Source organism: Urocitellus parryii, chromosome 12, assembly GCF_045843805.1.
Source record: "Urocitellus parryii isolate mUroPar1 chromosome 12, mUroPar1.hap1, whole genome shotgun sequence".
In the NCBI taxonomy this organism is placed as follows: Eukaryota; Metazoa; Chordata; class Mammalia; order Rodentia; family Sciuridae; genus Urocitellus; species Urocitellus parryii.
In genome coordinates this window covers 81,562,475-81,586,131 of record NC_135542.1, presented here as the reverse complement: position 1 = coordinate 81,586,131, position 23,657 = coordinate 81,562,475, and the positions used below count along the sequence as shown (strand labels likewise).

The following is a 23,657-nucleotide window of genomic DNA, read 5'->3' as shown; positions in this document are numbered from 1 at the left end:
GGGATTATAGGTGTGCTCCACTATGCCCAGTTTCAAATGATTATTTGTAAAAGATCAATTGCTAGAGATAAAAATGGTGAGTCAAACAGGATGAGTATTTAGATTTTAACGGATATTGCCAAATAGTCCCCCAAAAATGTCAAACTGCTTTCTGTTCTTGTGTAAACATTGTATCAGACTTTTAAAAATATGGGCAAACTTTCTCTGAAAGAAATTCTTTTCAGAATCTAGAACGTAAAACAGAAAAGGAGCTTTGCTGTAGAAGAAGCTAGTTCAGGGGTGGGACACATCAGCTCAACCACCTGGCTCCTTCCTTAGCCCTTTGTCACTCCACGTGCCCTCTGGGAGCACAGTTCAATATAGGCAGTTCCTTTCTTCCTAACATAATTGTGTTTATATGTATATAACTGGCTGACCATGAAACTAACATAATTAAGACCAAAAATTATTGTAAAATTTCTAATTACATCTCAATTTCAGACACAATTTTCAGAAATTTAGTCCCATAACTTTTATATGTGTTCTTCTATGAGTTCCTTTTCCTTTCTAGTGAACATCTGACTTTGGCTGATTTCTATTCTGTTTAGTCAAATGATTCCCATCTTTGTCTTATTTGTACAGAGTATTTGAAAACAATCTAAATTTGGCTATCACTGGCATTAGCTCTTTAATTTTTGTTCCCTTCATCTTAGTAAGAAAGGGCAAATAATTGCATAGACATAAATTTTTCAAGCAGAAGTAGTGACTGCTAAAAAGGGAGTTTAAATTACTCTTGGCTATATCATCATACCAGAGTTCAAAATAGGAATTCATTAGCTGATATAGAAAGACTTGAATTCAATGAAAGGTGGGTTGGCACATGACTGTGTACACACACAAGGGCAAGTAGTCAAAATCTACAGGACCACCTCATAGCACTGCAATCAGAGACTCTCTCTATCCAATGGCTTGCTGGATCCAATTTTTAAAAAACAGTGTTACCAGACTTTAACAATCTATTTTTTCCAGGGAAACAATGAAAAGCAAATTCACAGATAAAGAATACATAAATGTCCATTTAGGATAGGAGCTACTGTACCAGTGATCTTCAGAAACAGACGCCTCTCCCAGAGCTCTCACTCTGCATGTAAGCTTCGGTGAGACTCTCTTGGCCTCCAATCCCCTGATGTACCAGGAAAATGCAAGTCTCCTTTTTTTCTCTAAACCTTTTCACTTTTATTCTGATTTTTGCCCAATTGAAGAGAAATCATCCAAAGTTTATTTCAAGGTTGTTTCACATATGTATAATTAGGCTTATTATTTTCAGCCAATCAGGTTTTATCCCATTTTTTGATAATTGTATAATGCTTCCTTAAAGGCAACCAGAGATTCTGGCACTTAGAAACAAGGATGAAGTGCATTTGACTATCAAAAAAGAACAAATCTTTAGCCTCAATCAGATACTTATTGTGAAAGAATGTGGGGAGGAAGCCAGTAGGAGAATACACACAAAATTCTAGAATTATTTTCTATGTTGTTTCAATATATGAATTCCTATGAAGGAATGTACTAGCTGCTAAGGGTGTACAAAATGCATAAATCATGGTCAGTATCCTGAGTTTATGATGTCATGGGGGAGGCTCAGCATACCCACCAAAAAAAAGTTTTGTGCTATTTTAAGACTGCTTATGAATAAAATGTGATCTGTGTTCTAAAAATTACAATTACTACAGAAGTTCTACTCTTTCATATTCTCAGTTCATTAATTCCTTTACTTTCATGGGCCCTACTGCCCTCTGTAGATTTCCCACCCAGCCACTGCCATTACATCAGTATCTCAGAATCCTTTGCCCTCAGATCTTTCATATCTGTCTTATCAGTCCCTGTTCCTAGGTAAGCTTCACTGTCTGCCTTCTCAGCATGCTAAGCATCACTGGAGAGAATTATGTTCTTTATTTGATTCTCTATGATATCTCACAGTAGCTCTTCCATTTTTTTTCCTACTTTCCTGGAGAACCTGATCCCTACAGAGGACCTAATCTCCCAAGAACATCTGGCATGATTTCATTTTCTGTCATTTAAATCTGAGAATTTTTCTGATCCTCACTTTTCTTTCTTTTCTTTTCCAGAAATAACTTATCTAAAAAACAAAACAAGAAAAAAAAAAAAAAACTTCACCTTTTCCTGATGATCCTCTCCCTTACAAGCTTATTTCTCCACAATCTTACCTAACTACAGTGCCCCTCTTTTCCTGTGAGATCTTCACTTTCTTGGGCTTCAATTGGCTCCTTCTCAACTCAAAGACATGTGTAAGACTCTCCTCTTCCAAACTTCCTGCCTTTTTAACTATTACCTCAAAGTACAGTAGAATAAAATGGCAAGTGCTTATTATCTCACAGTTTCTGGAGGTCAGGATTGGAGATCAGCTTAGCTGGTGGTGGTGCTGACTCTGGGTCTCTGATGAGGCTACAATCAAGATACAGCCAGTGCTTCGGTCACCAGAATGCTCTTTTGGGGCTAGGAAACCATATCCAAGTTGAGAGCTGGCTGACAACATGGCAGCTGGCTTCCCCTACAAGTGGTCCCAGAATACCATCAAGAATAAAACCCCAGAGCCTTTATGATCTAGTTTCAGAAGTGTTCACCATTAATTTGCTAGAAGCAAGCAATTAAATCCAACCCATACTGGAAGGAGAATTAGTTTCCATCTCTTAAAGAAAGGAATTATTTTTATTTTTTTTAAAAATATTTTATTAGGTGTTGGTGGACTTTTTTTTTTTAATGTGGTGCTGAGAATCAAACCCAGTGCCTCACACAGGCCAGACAAGTGTGCTACCACTGAGCCACAATCCCAGCCCTTAAAGAAAGGAATTTTTGAAAATATGTGGACATATTTTAAAATCACCTAATCTCTCAAGCCCCTCATCAAGGTTCTTAGTCCTTCAACCTACTTCTCTGTTTTCATCCTCCTTTCAGGCCATTCTTCTTAAAGTAGGGGTTCCCTTACTTTATCCTCTCATCGCTCAGTATTCAACCATTGACAGTTTAGATTGTTTTTCCCTAACTGAACCTACTGCTATTGAGCATTACATCCAGATCAGTGCCATGCTCATAGCCCTAGGAAATCACAGCCTGCCTTTCCATCTTTTCTCCCACGGTTTCCTTTCTCCTTTAGCCAGATGGACTTCTCACCATTGGCCAAATAAACCCTCTGCTTTCCCATCTTTGTGCCTTCACTCAGAGGGTCACCCTCACCAGGAAAGGCCCTCTTGTCACTTTCTCATTTTCAGGACCCAGTTCAATTCCAAGATTTCATTGATTTTTCCCTCCCTCCTCCACACTCCCAGAGCACATTGATGGTCAACTTTAATATAGTCATCCTGTTTTTCACTATTATAGTACTGGCATATACCTGTGTATTCCTTTTGGCACCCCAACAATATCTTGCTCAGTCTGAGTCCTTAATCTTTTTTGAATGAATACATTTACCTAAATCATTAAAATGTAATTTTACTCTCAACAAAAGGCAAATTAAAGTCTCTATAATCTCCAACACTGTTAAATTAATATGTCAAGCCACAGGAAATTGCAGAATAGTCTCTGCTAGAGAAGAATACAGTTTTCTATTGTTTGAACAATTTTAATGGAATGACTCAAATTAAATCATGATTATTCACCAAAAAGATTTGCCTCTGAGATATGTTTGCATGTAGTATTTTTACAATTCTTGGTCAACATGAAATTTCCATGGAAACAGATCACACACACTAGCGAAGAAAGGAACTGAATTGTGTTTGAGCTGCATTTTGTCATCTCCATGGAGCTATTTGTGCTAAATATTTGAGTGTTCAGGGAAACTATAATATAAAAATCCCCTAAGTAAAGATATAATATTTAATGCTTTTAAAATGGCAGTATCTTCTATTAATTTAAAAAAATATTAAAATGTGGAGATAATGTAAAAAGAAGTTTTAATATTTTTTGAATCATACTCTTTTTCAGCAAATAAATCCTTTTTGTCTGTTTGCTAGTGCAAAAAAGGGAAAGGAATTAAAAGCCCAGGATACAAAGTGTGATGTTGCTATTTTTAGTCCATAGATAAAATAATTTGTTCTGGATAACATTCAACTGTGGAACAACAACAACAACAACAAAAAAACCCTTTAGCCTATGTTTGTTTGTCTCACAGTGATCTAACAATTTGATTCCAAATATGACTAATTAATATAAGAAGTTTTATAAAAATATATGTTCAGAAACTATAAGATATAAATTTTTTCATTCACTAAATGGTGCTGTGAATATAAATGTGTGTGTATGTGTGTGTGTGTGTGTGTGTGTGTGTGTGTGTGTGGTGGTACTGGGGATTGAACCCAGGGACTTATACATATTAGACAAATGCTCTACCACTGAACTATATTCCAAACCCTTTCTTAAAATTTTATTTTGAGTCATAGTCTAAGTTGCACAGGCTGGCCTTAAACTTGTGATCCACCTGCCTCAGCCTCCCCAGTGACGGAGATTATAGGCATGCTGGCTGGTGCTGTAAATCTTTATAACAATGTGTTCTTTTCTTAAGCAATGTAAAAACTTACTCAGGAACTTAAAATAATTAGAAATATTGCATCTTGAGTATTGTCCTTCTCTAATATCTTTGGAATATTAATCTTTTGCCTGGCAGGGTGGAGCATGCCTATAATCTCAGTAGCTCTGGATGTTGAGGCAGGAAGACCACAAGTTTGAGGCCAGCCTAGGCAATTTATAGGCCCCATAAGTAATTTAGTGAGACCCTGTCTCAAAATTTTCAAAATTAAAAAAATAATAAAAATAAAAAGGTCTGGGTGGTTGAGTGCACCTGAGTTTAATCCCCGGCACCACCCCCACCCCACCTCACACACCCTTACCAAAAAAAGGGAGGTCTTAGGATGTGGTTCTGGCTCTGTCTTTAAGTGCCCCTAGATCCAATTCCCATTACAATAAAAAAAGTGTGAAAAAGAAGCCAGGTGTGGTAGCACACACCTATAATCCTAGCTACTTGGGAGACTGAAGCAGAATGGCAAGTTTGAGGCTAGCCTCGGCAATTTAATGAGACCCTGTCTCAAAATAAAAAGGGCTGGACTCTTTCTAAAATTAATTTAACTTACCATTTTAACAATCTAAAGAAGGAAAACCAGCTGAGCGCAGTGGCACACCTGAAATCACAGTGGTTCAGGAGGCTGAAGCAGGAGGATTGAGAATTCAAAGCCAGCCTCAGCAAATTAGCAGGGCCCTGTCTCTAAAAAAATATATTTAAAAAGGGCTGGGGATGTGGCTCAGTGGTTAAGCACCCCTGGGTTCAATCCTCAGTACAAAAAAAAAAAAAAAAAACCCAGAAAAGAAGAAGGGAAACCACATGATTATGTTCATTGATACAGAAGGGGAAAACAATTTAATTAAATGTCAAAGGCAGGCACAGAAGCTTACACCTGTAATCCTGTAATCCTGTGATGACACAATCATGTCATCTGCAAATAGAGAAGCATCTCAGTAGTAGAGTGCTTACACAGCATGTGCAAGGCCCTAGTTCAAACCCCTGCCATCCCCCCACACCCCAGAAAAAAGAGTGAAAAAATCCTGAAAAGGAGAGTGATAATTCTCAGATTCCAGCATAAAGACTGCCAAGAAAAAATCTTAATTGTCTAATAGGAAAAAGATTAAAGTTATCATAAGGACTACTTTGTTGAGTATCTATCATGAATCAGGCATTTTACATATATCACCTTATTTAACTTGCAAAACCCTGAAGATTTGGTATTTTACTGATGATTGTGCTTTAAGACACACTGCTAGTATTTGGAGAACTGGAATGTGAATTCAGGCTTGTTTTAAAAGCTCACCTTATGCTGATATATCAATATGATAGAACACTGGAGAGCTCTTAAAAAAATAACTTTGATGTCCACCAATATAGAATGTTTATAACAATGTAAATGCAGTAGAATATAAAATGTAAACATTCAACGATCATTTATATAAGGAAACTCAAAGAGACAGACATGGTGGCTCAGGTTTGTAATCCCAGCAATACAGGTGGCTGAGGCAAGGAGGATCATAAGTTTGAGGCCATTCTGGGCAATTTATCTAGGCCCTAAGAAAGTAAGTGAGATCCTGTCTCAAAATAAAAGGATCTGGGGATGTAGCTCAGTGGTAAAGTGCCCCTGGGTTCAATCCCCAGTACAAGGGGGTTTGGGGGAAGAGAACTCAGAGAAAAAACAGTTGCCACTAGAGCAATGAGAATTTTTGGATAAAATTATACCTAAATATTTTGCTTCTTTGCAGCTATTATAAATGTTATCTTTTAAATATTTGTTTTTGATTCACTGTCAGTCTAGAGAAATTCAATTGATTTTGTGTGTTGAACTTGTATCTTGCAACTTTGCTGAATTTACTTATTAGTTCTAGAGTTTCTTCAACAGTTTCCTTTGTAAATGATCATGTCATCTGAAAATAGAGAAGGATTGTTTTGTTTTTCTTCTTTTTCCTATCCCATCTGTGTGACTTTTCTTTTTCTTGGCACCGTTGCCTGGGACTTCCAGTCTGATGTTGTCTAGGCTTAGGAAGAGTACACAGCGTTGTTTTGCTCCTAATCTTAGGGAAAGCATTCAGCCTTTCATCAGTAAGTATTATGCTAGTCATAGGTTTTTGGGTTTTTTTAAAGATGCTCTTTATCATGTTAGGAAAGTCACTTATATCCCTAGTTTGATTATGAATTCTTTTCATGCGTTAATTGATGTTTTTTTCCTGTTAGTACTAGGGACTGAACACAGGTGTGCTTTACCTCTGAGCTACATTCCCAGTTCTTTTTATTTTTTATTTTGAGACAGGGTCATGTTAAATTGCCTAGGCTGGACTTGAATTTATGATCCTCCTGCCTCAGCCTCTGAGTAGCTGGGATTACAGGTATTTGCCACTGTGCCTGGCTTTGACAATTAACTCTTCTTTTTAACTCTATTTTATTTGTTTTTATGTGGTGCTGAGAATCGAACTCAGTGCCTCATATGTGCTAGGCAAGTACTCTACCACTGAACTACAGCCCCAGTCCCGACAATTAACTATTAAAATGTTTTCTTCTAAATCAGTTAATATAATCATGTGGTTTTAATTCTTTAGATTGTGAAGGTGGTCGATTACATTAATTTTCAAATATTAAACCAGTTTGCATTTCCAAAATAAACTCTGTTTGGTCATGATGTGTTCTTAAAAAAAAAAAAAATATATATATATATGGTACTGAATTTAGTTTGCTAATATTTTGCTGAAGATTTTTATCTGTTACGAGAGACATTAACCTGTAGCTTTTGGTATCAGGGCAACAATAACTTCATAAAATGAGGAATAAAGGATTTTTTCCTTCTTCAACCCCAATCATCTTTCCATATTTTATCTTTGGCGACTTTTGGTAGTTTTAGCCTGCAAGAAATTGGTTCCTTCCATCTAAGTTGTTGAGTTTGTATGTGCACTGTTTTTCATGATTCTCTTATTATCCTTTTAATGTCTATAAAACATGTGATAGTGTCAAGTTTCCATGTGGGTACTAGTAATTTGTGTCATCTTTATTTTTATTTTGTTAGTCTTGCTAAAAATTTATCAATTTTATTGATTGTTTCCAAGAGCTAATTTCAAGTTATTGATTTTCTCCATTGATTTTCTATTTTCAATTTAGGTGTGCTTGTTATTTTCTTCATCCTGCTTGCTTTGAACTTATTTTGCTCCTCTTTTTCTAGTATCTTAAGATGAAAACTGAGGTCATGATTAGAGAGTTTCCTTCTTTTCTAATGCTAAAAATTTCCTCTAGACACCATTTTAGCTGTATCCCACAAGTTTTGATAGAGTATTTTTTTCTTCTTTTAACTTCAAAATATTTCTAATTTCCTTTGAGACTTCCTCTTGGATCCATGGATTATTTAGAAGTATATTGTTTGGCCAGGTTTGGTGGTGCAATGCCTGTCATCTCAGTGGCTCCAGAGGCTGAAGCAGAACGATCTCAAGTTCAAAGCCAGCTTCAGCAATTTAGTGAGGCCTTAGACAACTCAGCAAGACCCTGTCTCTAAATAAAATACAAAACAGGGCTGGGGATGTGCCTCAGTGGTTGAGTGCCCCTAATCTCATGTATCAAAAATCATTTAATATTTAAGGTTTTGAGATTTTCTTATTCCTTTTCTGCTATTGATTTCTAATCTAATTCCATATGATCAGAGAACATATTTATTATTATTATTATTTTGGTATTGGGGAAGAGCACTGAAGTCTCCAATGATAATTGTGGATTTGTCTATTTCTTCTTTCAATTCTTTTTTTTTTTTTAATTTTTGTAGTTATAGATGGACAGAATGCCTTTATTTTATTTGGTGCTGAGGTTTGAACCCAGTGCCTCATGCATGCTAAGCAAGCATTCTGCCACTGAGCTACAGCCCCAACCCTCTTCTTTCAATTTTAACAGGTTTTGCTTCATGTATTTTGAAGTTCTGTGGTTAGGTGCATACACAACTAGAATTCTTACATACTCTTAATGAAATCAACTTCTTTATAAGAATAAATGAGTTGACCTTTTTCCCTTGGTATTTTCTTTGCTCTGAAGTCTAACTTGCCTGATTTTCATATAGCCATTCAAGTTTTTCTTTTGATTATAGAGTTTGCTTATCTTTTCCCATTCTTTTTACATTTAATCTTTGTCAAATTTGAAATTAATTTCTTATAGACAGCACTTATTGGGTCATAAGGTTTTTTTCTGGGTTCATTTGAACAATTTCTGTTTTTAGTTGAGGTTATTTGCATTTAATATTAGTACTAATATATTTGATCTAGGTCAATTTTTTTGTTTTGGTTTGATCCCTGTTTTTCATTCCTTTGTTTTCCCAAACTTCTGTTCTTTGTTTGAATTTTGTTTTACTATTCACTTTGATGTGTTTATGGAGATTTTTACTACATCTCTGTCCAGTTTTTTAATGGTTGCTCTAGTAATTATAATATGCCTAACTTGATATGCATATACAATTTATTATCAAATATATAATATCAGTTTATATTATCACTATAAGTAGAATGTAAAAATATTACCACCATATAGCTTTTCCAAATGTCCTCTAATCATTGAAAACCCTCTCAGACATTGTTATATTTTCATTTTCTGCCAATAAACATGTTTTAAAGAACACAGAGGAGAATAATAATTTGTTGAATCTACCCATCTATTTACCATTTCTATTGCTCTTTTTCCATTCCTAATGTTCTAAATTTCCTTTTAGTATCATTTCCCTTTCTCATAAAGACTTCTTTCAGCAATTCTTTCACAGCACGTTCTGTTTGTACCCATTTTCATTCATCTGAGAATGTTTTATTTTCCTTCAATTCTGAAGGATTTGTTGCTGGATATACAATTCTGAAATGAGTTTTTCACCACCCCACCCCACCTAGTCCCAGCACTTCAAAAATAGCTTACTTTCTCTGGTTTTTATGGTTTCTTATGAAAAATTCACCATTATTTGAATCATTGAATGCTTTATATTTTCTCCTCCAAGTTTTTTTTTTTTTTTGTGTGTGTGTGTGTGTGTATGTGGAGTGGGGAAGGATTTCCTTTAAGAGTTTTCCAGCTGGGCACGGAAGCACACACCTGTAATCCCAGCGGCTCTGGAGGCTGAGGCAGGAGGATCCAAGTTCAAGGCCAGCCTCAGCAATTTAGTGAAGTCCTAAGTAACTTAGTGAGATTCTTGTCTGTAAACAAAATATAAAAAAGGGCTGGGGATGTGTTGTGGCTCAGTAGTTAAGTGCCCCTGGATTCAATCCCCAGTATCAAAAAGAAAAAGAAAAAAAAAAAAGAATTTCAAATAGTTGTGGAGGTGGAAGGACTACTAGTTTAGCTGCTCAAAAATCAGAATCATCTCTTTAACAATAAAAATTTTTAAAAATAAAGAGTTTGCCTCTGTGCTCAGTTTTCAGCAGTTTGATTATGACATATCTAAGCGTGACTTTCTTTGAGCTCATCATCTGTGAGGTTTGCTGAAATTCTTGAATCTGCATCTTTATGTATTTCATCAAGTTCAAGAAGTGTTCAAACATTATTTCTTTCAATATTCTTTTCTGCATCACATCTCACAGTCTTTCTCCTCTCTGGGACTCTGAGAACATATACACTAGACCTTTTAGTATTATCCCACAGATTCATAAGACTCTCTTTTTGTTTAATCTTTCTTCCTCTGTTGTTCAGATTACTAATTTCTATTATATACCTTTGAGGTTACTAGATTTTCTCTGCCATCTGTCCTTAAACTCATCTCATGATTTTGGTTATTATGTTTTCAATTCTTACATTTCCATTTGCTTCTTCTATGTTTTTGCTGACACTTTCTTTTTTATTTATTTATTTCAAGAGTGTTCTTGAAATAGTTATGTAATAACTGCTTTAAAAGTCTATCAGAGGGCTGGGGTTGTGGCTCAGCGGTAGAGTGCTCGCCTAGCCCTGTGTTCGATCCTTAGCATCACATAAAGAGAAATAAAGGTATTATGTCCAATTACAAGTAAAAAAAAAAAAAAAACTCTGAGAACTACAATATCTGTGTCATCTTAGTATGTTTTCTTTTCCCTTTTTAGATTGTCCTGCTTTTTTCAAAGCTGAGTAATTTTAGATTGTATTTTGGATATTTTGAATACTATTCTGCATGACTATAGGTTTTGTTTAAATCCTATAACTTTGATATTCTTGTTTCAAAAGGCAATCAATATGGTTGAGATAAGACTAAGTTTCAACCAGACTTCTCCAGGTTGTGATTTCAGTTATCAATTCAGTTTTCAAAGGTTTTACAATGTTGTTTGAATCTGTTCTGCATGTTTACCACGTAGTGGCCAGTCAAGATTCTGGGTAAGAAGAGTAGCTCAGCTCTCAAGGTCTATGGTATGGTGTTGTGTTTTAGATGCAAACACTAAAAGCTTGGAAATTAGCCTGGAAATCATAAATGAATTCTTCTTTCCAGAGCTGCTCCTTCTAATCAGTTGTCTTGTTTTTGACCAGTTCCCTGGGGTGTCCCTTTATAGTTCTCTGATCAAAAAGCTAGGGTTTTATGTAGCACACTTTGCTGTTCACTTCCTGTGACTGTGCCTTTGTCTGGAGTCAAGCCATGGGAGTACAGAAATGGAAAAAAAGCAATGCAGGTTTTCCACTTACCCTGTGCTTAGAGTTTTGGCAGCACAGCCCCTCTAATCAAAAAGGAATGTTCCCTTTCCTCAAAGTTTTAGGCACTTGCTGGCTCCTTTTATCATTACTGTTACATTACTGCTAGTGTTAGAGGATTACTTGGGATATAAGAATGGTGAAAAGAAACAAAGCAAGCATATAGGATCCCCTATATTCTCACTATATATTGGGAAACTCTTCCAAATCCTGTAGCCATAACTAAAGGCATCTCCTAAAGCTGTCTTCATTAACAATAATCTGTGCTTCCAGTTCTTTGGCTGCATTGAGTCCAGGCTAGGGTATCAGAGGGGAAAAGCACTAAGCTCTCTGCAAGTTCAGTTCACTCTGACACTTCAAATTCATCTCTTCTTCTTTCCTGGTTCTATTTACTTTTCAGAATCCTCAAATAACTGATCTATGCATTTTTTCCCTATGTTCATTGGGAAAGACAGAACTTACTCCTTCTTCATATATATGAAGGCGTGTGTGTGTGTGTGTGTGTATACACCTTTGTTTTTATTTTTACGTGGTGCTGAGGATTGAACCCAGGGCCTCACACGCACATTGCAAGCACTCTACTGCTCAGCCACAACCCCTGCCCCTTACTCCTTCTTATATAGAAGTAGATCCTTCCTAAAATAGTGATGAGATCATTTGAATTATAGTTTTTTATCTTTAATTTTACACTATTTTAAAGCTGACTGAATGTAAACAATTTTAAAAAGGTATTTCTAGACCCAAATATTATAAGTAGAACTATTGGATCCACAATTGACTTACAATAATTGGAGGGTTTAAGACACCAACATTTAATTAGAAGAAAAATACACTGATGTGTACTCCTCCATTGTTTTGTGTGTGTTTCTCTGGTTGTAGTATAACATGTTTTCTATTAATACTCAATTAACCCACCAAAATGTCACATAAAATTTTAAGTAATTCAGAATTTGGAGTGGGATTCACTTACATAATGGGAGTTTGACTTATAAGAAAGCACATAGTGAAATGCATAAGATTTAGTGCTACTTAGGAGTTGGTTCAGCTGTGAATGACAAAGAAAACTCCACAATATATCTGTAAAATACAAACAGGAAGTAAGTAGCCCAAGGTTGATATGATGTTTTATTGTATTAGGAACCCATGGTCCTTTTTTCTTTTTTTAAAATATTTATTTCTCAGTTTTCAGTGGACACAACATCTTTATTTTATTTTTTAAGTGGTGCTGAGGATCAAACCCAGTGCCCTGGGCATGCCAGGAGAGCGTGCTACCACTTGAGCCACATCCTCAGCCCAATGACCCTTTTTTCTTGATGCTGTGCCATGCATGAGCTTGATTCCCTCATGACTGTCTCAGATTCAAAATGATGAGATTCAGCCATCACAGGAAGAATGAAAAGGAGAAGGCCCATGGTTCCTCTCTTTTAAGGACACTTCCTAAAGGTTGCAGATAGATCTTCTGCTTACATCTTTTTGGCTACAACACAGTCACAAGGCCACAACTTGCCACAAGAAAGGTTGGGAAATGTTGGGAAGTTATACCCATCTAAAAATTAGAGCTTCTGTTACCACAGAAAGGAAAAAAATGATTATTAAAGTCAAGTAGTATTCTCTGTCACAGTTATTGAAGGCCAATTAGTATTCTCTTTATTCTTAAGAAATCCTTAAGTATCAGAATCTAAATTCAAGTTAGCATAAAAATAAAGGAATATATTGGCTAATCTAACTGGAAAGACCAAAGGTAGAAGAATTTTAGAATTTGATTTAAGGATTTATTAACGTCCAATTTCTTTACATTTTTCTGGTAACCTACTGTTCTGTCAATTTCGTTATAAGGCTAGCTTCCTTCTTTATGGCAATAGTCTTCAGAAGTTATAAATTTCACATACATCATACTTCCCAGAAGGGAAGAAAGTGTTGGCTTCTAGCAGATATGACTATTCTGGTTTGCCCAGGGCCAACCTGGATTTAGCTCTGACGTTTCTAAGTCCAGGGAAATCCTGAAGTCCCAGGCAAACCAAGCAGGGTAGCCATCCACCTGGTAATGCTCTCAAAAGACTCAGGACCTTCTTTTTCAGAGTATCCCTGCTAAGCCCTCATACATTATTGGCTCAAATTGGGGCATATTGCCCTTTAGCCAGGAAAACCTGAAGGTTATTAGACCTGATGCTTATTGTGGCAAGAGGGATACAATTACCTGATTGGGTAAGCAAATCAGAGCTAATCTCTGGAAATAAACTGAACTCAGTCTTCTCTTGAACCCCATAATCATATAGCTGCTACATAGTTGGGAAGACACACAATGCCCAATACAAAATTCAACTAACATAACACTAGAAATTCTTAGCATTTATATAATTGAAACCCCAGATGATTTCATAACCAAAAGTAAAAAAAATAGAAATTCTATCAAGGGAAAACTGTTTTAGTTATAGAAAAAGTATAATAAATATTTTTTGCTAAGATAATAGATCTTTTTATTAATGTGTCTAAACAAATCAGTATCTACTATTCCCCTTCACTAAAGGAGAATATGACCCACTACAGCCCATGAGATATATCTCCAGATCAGTCTGGCACAAAACTATACCCTTGTATTCGCACAAAAATGGCCACAGGAGTACTTGACATTATTTTATTTGGTCATATGCTGAAGCTGGGGAAAGCAAATGACTTGGTCAAAGTATTAGTGCTGAAATAAAGTTAAATGTAATTTGAAATAATCCCATGTAAGACCATGGTCTTTACATGGTACACTATATACTACTGATCCATATTTGGTGCCCTCTCTGTAGAGTCTCTCCTACATAAGGATTATATATCCCGTCCTGCTGGAATCAAACAGTCATGTGACTTGTTTTGACCAGTGAAATGAGTGAAGAAGACATGGGGCAACTTCCTGGCAGAAGTTTTGAGAGATAATGGCTCTCTTCCTTATGCCATGATGATCAGTTGCTCCAATACAGCATGAGTGAGAAATAAAACTCTGGTTATAAGGAGCTGGGGTTGTAGCTCAGTGGAAAAGTGCTTGCCTCACAAGTGCAAGGCACTGGGTTCAATCCTCAGCACCACATAAAAATAAATAAAAATACTGTGTGTTCATCTACAACTAAAAATATATGTATATATATATATATTTTAAAAACTCTGGTTATATGTCCCTGGGATTTGGGGTATATTTCTTACTATAGAATAACTGATTATTGTTTCACCTGCCCTCAAGAATTTGAGTCAAGAACAGAAGAGAACACAACCTTGAAAGATTTTCCTGTTGTCCTGCAAAAGCCAGAAACCTTCTAAAAGAATCTTAAGCATATTGGTTCTTAAGACAAAAAACTAGAAATTTGAGCATTAAACAAATACTTATACTTTACTTGCATTATAAATGCTTACATTTAGCTATCTTTTAATTATTGACTTTATGATTAAATACTTCATATAAACCTATGCGCTTAAAAAAGAAAAATTCTAATGATTCCATTACATAATATTGATAAATTCCATTCTTTCTAACTATAATATCAATACAAAATTTAAAATGAACACTTTTAAGAATGTTTGACACATTCTGGTCACTTGAACGAAGAGAATGTCCACAAAATAATCCTTTGTTTATATTCTAAGCTCACAAGGAAAAAAATCCTATCACTTTATGGGTTTATTTAAAGATTCCTGGATACTTACCCAAGAGATGCTGATTTAGGAGGTATTTTGGAAATCACTAGGATAACTGGCACAGAGATGGTTAATTAGTCCTCAACTCTCAAGTTGTATTTGTCCGTCAGGAAATTCTGGAATGTCTTTATCACACACTCACAACTGGAAACTGCCCTGGCTATACTTTCAGCCAAGAAAAGTGGCTGGGCTATTCCTTTGAGTCCCCATGTCCTATTCCACATTTCCTTGTAGTCTTCCTCCTTCCTTCCTGGTCCAAGGGCAGCTAAGCTGCCTGAGCAAAGGATGACAACTGGTGACTAAGAAAGTAAGATTCTTTCTGATTTTGGCAACTGGGACTGAGAAATATGAAGAAAATTTAGTTGTGAGAGAAGTAGGGGAATTAAATGCCCCAGAGGAAAGTAGAAATCAAGAGAAGAGCTGAATGGTGTTAAAGGTGAAATACCACCTTTAAGAGTCTCCAAAAGCTACAGCCAAGGGATTACCAGAATGACCTAGTTTTAGAGATGGATCCCCCCCTTAGTTTTGCTCTGAATTCCTGTTCTAGAATTTCTGTGGGGTTCTTTTTCTCTCTTGTTGACTCATGCAGCCTGAACAAGTTGCCATGGCTTGAGAAAGCTTGAATAAGTCTTTACTGTTAATGCACACACACTACTCCCCTTATCTGTGGGGAATACATTCATGACTCCCCAGTTGATGCCTAACTACCAAATCCTGTATATGCTATGTTTTTTCTTATACATACACACCTGTGATAAAGATTATATATATATATATATATATATATATAAAAGATTATGTCTACATATATATGTATGTTTATATGTCAGGCACAGTAAGAGATTAACAATAATAAAACCATTATTATAAAAATATACTATAATAAAAGCTATGTGAGCTGGGCATGGTGGTGCATACCTGTAATCCCAGCAGCTTGGGAGGTTGAGGCAGAAGGATCATGAGTTTAAAGTCAGTCTCAACAACTTATTGAGGCACTTAGCAACTCAGTAAGACCCTGTCTCTAAATATTAAAAAGGGCTGGGGGTGTGGTTCAGTGGTTAAGCACCTCTGGGTTTAATCCTCAGTACCAAAAAAAGAAAAAGTGCTAAGTGAATGTGGTCTCTCTAGCTCTAAGAATATCTTATTGTACTGTACTTCACTCTTCTTGTGATATGAGATGACAAAATGCCTACATGATGTGATGAAGTGAGGCAGATGATGAAGCTTTTGTCACACATTGTGACTATAGCTTTTGCAGTTCAAGGTGTGACAGTAGCAAACCTAACAGGAATTTCTTATTCCTTCTCAATTTTACTGATAGATTTGTACTTATTGTAGAACTTAGCAACCTCAGCATATGAGCTTTTTCTTTCCCTACTAAGGTAAGAACTTTCATCTTTTAAATTAAAGGAAGAGCTTCACAGTTACTCTTTGGCATATTCAAATTGCCATTATCACTACTTTTGTGCTTTGAGGCCATTAAGAAAAAGAAAGTTTACATGAACATAAGCACTGCAATACCACAGCAGTCCATCAATTTGATGATAAAACAGCTGCTGAAATCAAGGGAAAACCTAAATAAACCCTTCAGTTTCGTTTGTTTTAGTTACTTGTTTTTAATTGACTTTAAAAATATCTAATTTAAAACAACCTATAAATAAATAGAAGGAAAATCAATCAGTAAAGTAGAAGAAAGGAAATAGGGGAGAGAAGGGGGAAGGGAATGTAGAAGTACTGGGGACTGAATTAGAACAAATAATATTCCATGCTTGTTATGATTATGTAAAAATAAATCATTAAATTTGTAGATCACACAGCCAAGCAATATATCACAAGTTTGGGCTGGGGATGTGGCTCAAGTGGTGGCGCGCTCACCTGGCATGCATGCGGCCCGGGTTCGATCCTCAGCATCACATACAAAGTGTTGTGTCCACCAAAAACTGAAAAATAAATACCGAAATTCATTCTCTTTAAAAAAAAAAAAATATATATATATATATATATATATATATATATATGTATGTGTGTGTGTGTGTGTGTGTATATATATAAAATGAGTTTTCCACTCCCTTTGATGTAGATAACACCTCTGACATGTGGGTCATGATAATGGTAACCAAGATTACTTTTCAGGGACTTGAAGGCCACTTTTGTCTAAACCACCAACTCTTCACCTGGGCCTGTGCAAATGTCCAATGGGTGACCATTTGACATAAATGAGCCAAAAACTCCATCCTCAGAATATACTAATACCACCATTTTCTGAACATGCATCCTATGGAGAGCTAGGAACATTAATTACTCATGTGCAGACCAGATTATTTTACCTCCAATCACCTTTCCCCATCCCTTAAAACCACCTTGCTTTTTTATTCTGTAAATATCCCTAGCTCTATTTGAAACTTGGGTCTCCCCCTCTGTGCTCAGCCACCTTATAAATAAACTTTCTCTTCTATAAAACCTTGTTGCTTCAGTGACTGGTACAATGTGCAGTGGCAAAACAGGCCTAGTTGGGTAACACCAAGTGACTAAGAGCAGAAAGCATGGGCAGCCTGGAGTATATGCTGGACAAAGGGATGATTCATGTCCTGGGTGGGATGGAGCAGGAAGGTATGAGATTTCATCATGCTACATACAAGGGTGTACCATGCAAAACTTATGAACAGTTTATTTCTGGAATTTTCAATTTAACATTTTCAGACCAAGGCTATGGGTAACAAACTGCTAAAAGTGAAATCACAAATAATGAAGCCACAGATATGGAAAAATATTCACCTTCCAGAAAAAGGAAGAATGACCCTGAAGGCAACTTAGTAATCATCATGACTGTCATTCTCCATAGGCTCAGGGACAAGGCTGGTTCTTCCTTCACTTCAGAAGACAGAGGCCTACAGAGAGGTGTGGAGGTAGTAGAGCATAAACTATGTCTGTGGGCAGTTTTTTTTATTTTATTTTTTTAGTTGTATATGGACATAATACCTTTACTTGTTTATTTTTAAGTGGTTCTGGGGAATGAACCCAGTTCCTTACAAATGCTAGGCAAGCGCTCTACCACTGAGCCACAACCCCAGCCCTCTGTGGGCACTTTACCATTGAAAAGATATTGAAAAATGAGGAAAGGGCACAGGGATCAGGCCATTTCATTAGAAGTTCTCCAAAAGGTCACCTTCAGGTGTCTCCTCTGAGACTATCTATAGAAGCATCTCCTGCCTAGAATGTATACACATGGCTCTAAGAATTCTGAGAGTAAACAGTAGAAGGGAGTAAGGATTGGTCTCACTATTTATTTTACATTTACACTTATTTACAATCTATTTTTTGTTAGGCTAGTGTCTGGAAATTCAAGGACACTAGGTGGAGGAATTGACCCCTGTGGTTCAATTTCTTTACCAACTGCATATTATTCTATCTTGCAGAATTTGGGATGAGTTTGTCACTTGGCCTAGGGATGGTGACTTGAAACTAGAAGTCTGACTGGATTGTACAAATTTTCAATCAATTCCCTTATACACCCTCCCATTGATGTGGTACTTCCAATTTATGAGCTTTTCTGTGGTTATTAAATATAAATTGATTTACTTCTAATTTACAGTATTTATACTTCCCTTTGCACTCAGCTTAGATCCCTTTCCTTCTCCCAATAAGAATATGCCAAAAATTTTCATCCACTGTTCTTTCTCACTCTCTTAGGCCTTGTGGATTTAAAAAAAAAAAATTAGCTGTAGATGAACACATTACCTTTAATCAATTTATTTTTATGTGGTGCTGAGAATCAAACTCAGTGTCTCACATGTGCTAGGCAAGTGCTCTACCACTGAGCTACAACCATAGACTGGCCTTATGAATTTTTATATATTCTCATTCAAGTAGACTTTCACAGGGAAACAAGATAAATACATGCTTAATTCCTCATATTAAATCAAATCACTTTGTAGAATATTAGTTTCCAAAATCTTTTAAAATCAATGATGCAGCTATAAAGTATTTGTGACATAAAAGCATTCATGATATACTCTTTTCAATATCTTTGTTTTTTTCTGATTAGAAAAGTAATACATGATCATTTTATAATAATCACATGAAAAAAGGCATCTAAAAAAAGTGTCTCTCATAATCCTAACCCAGATAAAATCACAAGTTGGTTTGTGTTCCTCTATCAAATATGTTGTTTAATGATTCTATATTTGTAAAATGTATGATGGAAAAAAATTAGAAAAACAATACTAAAATGTTAATGGTGTTTAAGAACAAGGAGAACTGGATTATTTGTATTTTCTAATGTTTCTAAATAAACATCTAAATATTTATTTTTTGAATTTGTAGGTCAAAAAACAGACTTAAAATTTCTTAAATTTAGATATCACTCCCCACCCCACCCCCCCAATACTGGGGACTGAACCTAGTACTGCAAGCACTTTACCATTGAGATACATCCCTGGCCCTTTTTATTTTAAGACAGTATGTGGCTGAATTGCCAAGCCTGACCTGGAATTTGCAATTCTCCTGCCTCAGCTTACCTAGTAGCTAGGATTACAGAACCATACCACTGTTCCCAGTTTCTTTAAAGTATATAATGTGTAATTATATTTGAATCTACTATCCTTTTGCAATTTTTCACTCCAAGCTGGGTGCTATGGCACATGCCTGTGATCCCAATGGCTTGGGAGGCTGAGGGAAGAGAATCTCAGGTTCAAAGCCAGCCTCAGCAATTTAGTGAGGCACTAAGCAACTCAGTGAGATCTTATCCCTAAACTAAATAAATAAATGAATATTTTAAAAGGGCTGCGGACTTAACACAGTGGTTAATCCCCCTAGGTTCAATCCCTGGTTTAAATAGTAAAATGGTCTTTTTTTTTTTTTTTTTTTTTCTTTTGGTAGTGGGGATTGAATCCAGGGGGTACTTTACCAATGAACTTCATCCCTAGCCTTTTTTTAAATTTGAGACAGGGTCTCACTGAGTTGCTCAGGGTCATGCTGAATTGCTGAAGGTGGCCTTGAACTTGGGATCCTCACGTCTCAGCCTCCTGAGTTACTGAAATTACAGGCATGCATCAGCATGCCCAGCTGTAAAATGCTCTTTGATGTCTATAAAAAAGAGATTTTGAAGTTTTTTTTTTTAATTGTCAATGGACCTTTATTTTTATTTATTGATATATGGTGCTGAGAATAGAACCCCTGCCTCATACATGCTAGGCAAGCACTCTGCCACTGAGCCACGACCCCAGCCCCAAGATTTTGAAGTTATAATAGTGGCCAATGGGACAATATTAACTACCAGAAAGTTTCCAGGACTGACTTATGAATTTATGTTAAAAGCTGAAAGGTTTTTTTGTTTTTGTTTTTCTTCCCACAGTACTAGGGATTGAACTCAGGGGCATTCTAGCACTGAGCTGCAACCCTAGCCCTTTTCAATTTATTCTGGGACAGGGCTCATTAAGTTGCCAAAGATACCCTCAAATTTGCTATCCTCCTGCCTCAGCCTTCCCAGTAGCTGGGATTTCAGGCGTGTGACACCATGCACAGCAAAACTTAAGAATTTCGTAGATGAACATACTCTTAAATTGTCCCTTGAACACCATTTACCAGTCAATAGGGAAATCTTTGACCTGGAAACCCAGGCCTTTAGTGTAGGTGATTCTTATCCATTTTCTTAGACTCTAAACGTTAGACTTTTACAGCAAAGTTACTAATAGTTTTTAAGTTACACAGTTAGCCAAAGAGAACAGAATGAATTTATAATGTTTAGCAATTGTTTTATTCCATTTTGTGTGTACTGCCAGGGCTGTGCGCGTACTAAGCACGCATTCTACATTGAGGTACATCCCCAGTCTCCAATTGTTTTTAATATTGTAAATTAACAAAGCAAAGATCCATTTTCTAAAAGATTTTTCACCAAAACTGCCTTAGAGGAACTCACATCCACAATTCTACACAAATGTCGTTGGCTCAAAGCCAACGATCATTCATCAAACTGGTTATCGACCTTCCCTCAAACACGGCTCGGTCAGGTCTATCAGGACAGTGACCCCCAAGAGAAAATGAAAGGTGTGGGCCTGCTTGTCCCCAAAGCCTCTACACCTCCTCATAGCCTCAGCGGTTTCGCTGTCCTACGGTCTTCATTCTGTGACGTTAGGGTCAGTGAGGCCCTCCCTTCGCTAAGGGAAGGCTGCTAACCTGAAGGTTCTGCCTGAGCCTCGCCTCTCCTTCACCTCTAGTCCCAAAACCGTAGAGCGCCCGGTTTCCGAGGAAACCCTCGTTTGACTGCTATCGCCGGTTTCTTAAGCGTGATAGAAAGATTAACGCGAAGGAGTCTTCAGAGTACGCCACCGCCCTCCTCCGCCCAGCCTCGCAAGGGCGGGGGACAGACACTCCAGAGGCGCCTTCGCCTCTGCGCACGCGCGCAGTCCCGCCCCGCCCGCTGCGGCCGTCTGGGGAACCGAGAACCAATCAGAGCGCGCCTCGCCTCCAAGTCCCCGGCCCCGCGGAGCCTCTGCCCTCGCTTGCAGGCCGCTATTCCGGACACAATAGCCTGTTTACCCAGTTGTTGCTCGTAGAAACAGCTCTCTGGGGAAGAGCCTCCAAGGCAGCCTGTGTGAAGGAGAGGGAGCGGGCAAGGCCATTTTTCGACCCCTTCGCATTTCCCCCCACCCCGAAACATCGCACTTGTCCGCACTCAAGATTAATGGGAAATGTTATGGAGTTCATTTTTCGTTTTTAAAAAGTGACCGTTTCCTCCACATGAGGTCACCAGGCGTCAATCTGTGGCCCAGAATTCCCGAGGTCTGGCGTGGCGTGTTTCCGGTCTCCTGAGTACAGGAGCCCGTTCTTCACCTTTCCTCCGCCGAGATCTAGTCTTCCCCTAGTGCAAATTAATAGTTCCTTGATATCTTCTGATTGTGAGAATGCTGCTTTGTTAAATGTTTCAGTTTCCTAGCTGGGTGCAGAGGCACACGCCTGTCATCCCAGAGACTCGGAGGTTGGGGTAGAAGGATTTCAAGTTCGAAGCCAGCCTGGACAACATAGCAAGACCCTGTTTCAAAATAAAAATGAAAAGGGCTGGGGATGTAGCTCAGTGGTAAAGTGCCCCTGGGTGCAATCCCTAGTACAAAAACAAAAATTGAAAAATTACTCTTTCCTGGCCTAGCAGTAGTACTTTTTTAGTACGTAAACGTGTGCAAAAGAAACAAACCTGCAGTCTCTCCACACAGGGATGAGATGATTATCATATTTCTATGTAAATGTAGTTTTTATATACACATGTACAGGTGTTTGGTTGGAGCGTGTTATCTCTAATGTCTGTTACTTTTGCAGGTAAATTAAAATATATAATCATTTTTAGTAGATGAGTGGATTAATATAATTTGTTCAATGAATCCCTACTTAGTGGACTTCTAAGATATTTCCAATTTTTCACTTGCACAAGTAGTGCTGGATACATATTCTAATATATAAACCTGTACATGTCCCTGATTGTTTCCTTATAATAAATACACAGATGTGGCTCAAGTGGTAGCGCGCTTGCCTGGCATGCGTGAGGCACTGGGTTCGATCCTCAGCACCACATCAAAATAAAGTAAAGATATTGTGTCCATCTAAAAAAAACCTAAAATATTAAAAATAAATAAATATTAAGAATAAGTAAATACACAGAAATTTAATCATTGGATCATAGGGAACGCACATTTGTAAGATTCTGAATGATGTTAGCACCCTTTCTTAGAAATACACGTATTTAAGTGTAAATAAAGTGTATTTTTCCACCAACTGTTATCTGTTATTTGCATTTCCTTGATAATGCTGAGAATTATCAATCTCTGTAATACTCACTTTAGAAAGTGTTGCTCTAATTTGCATATTGTGACCAAAGTGTAAAACTGAACTTTTATGTATTTATATGCATTGCTGGTTTATAACTTCTGCTTATTTATTGAAATATTCAAACTTACAAGTGCTTTTTGTTATTAGAAATGCTTTTTTCCTGAAATAATCACAAGTATTTTTTCTGTTTTTAAAATTCATTTTTAATGTTGCCTATGGGATTTATTTATTGAAGGAAGTTTTTAAATTTTTCTGTAAACATAATCAGTCTTTTTTTGCTTCCAACTTTAATGTCATGTTTAATGTATTTTCTTCTAGAGCTTTTACTTTAATAAATATATATTTGTTAAATACACATGTAAATATTTATTCCTTCTGAAGTTTATTTAAAAGAAGCAAATAAGACTGGAATGTAACTCAGTGGCAGGACACTCAACCTAGCATGTTCCTAGCTGGGATTCATCCCAGCAGGTGGGGGTAGGACAAGGAAAGAATCTGTCTGTCTAGCTGTCTTTCTTTTTTCCCCCTAAATGATTTGCTGGTCATATGATAATATTTATTGAATACTCAGTCTTCCATACTGATTTTAAGTGGTACCTTTAAAAAATCCTAAGTTTTTATATGTGTTTTTTTCTCTAGTCCATTGATTTCTTATGGGCAGTAATATAATTTTAACATATCTTTAAATTATTTTTAAACTTCTTGTGCCTTAGTCCCTGCTTAATAGTCTTAATAGTCTTATTTTCTTTTAAAAATATATTTGATAACATTAATTTTTTATATTATTCAAAGTTTAAAAGCATCATAATATGAAATCAACACCAATACAAAACCCAGAATATCAGCAATACTCTATATCAGTCTATGTGCTCTTCCTGTTATATCTCTGCTATCCTCCCCAAAGATATATTATTTATTCAATAGTAAATTTAAAATTTGTCAAGTTAAAAAATTGTAATTTTGATTAGAATTGAATTAATTG

The 23,657-nt window shown here is 36.6% G+C and overlaps 1 long non-coding RNA gene across 1 annotated transcript in view; it reads right to left on the bottom strand.

The window, feature by feature from the left end:
* The window catches only part of LOC144249887 (uncharacterized), a 34,069-nt gene extending 12,816 nt beyond the window's left edge, over positions 1-21,253 (bottom strand). Inside the window, exons 1-2 of the long non-coding RNA XR_013342338.1 lie at positions 21,032-21,253; positions 16,733-16,797 (exon numbers count right to left, since the gene is read on the bottom strand). This is a non-coding gene — a long non-coding RNA (uncharacterized LOC144249887). The remainder of the gene's footprint in view (positions 1-16,732; positions 16,798-21,031) is intronic.
* Positions 21,254-23,657: the final 2,404 nt, after the last annotated feature.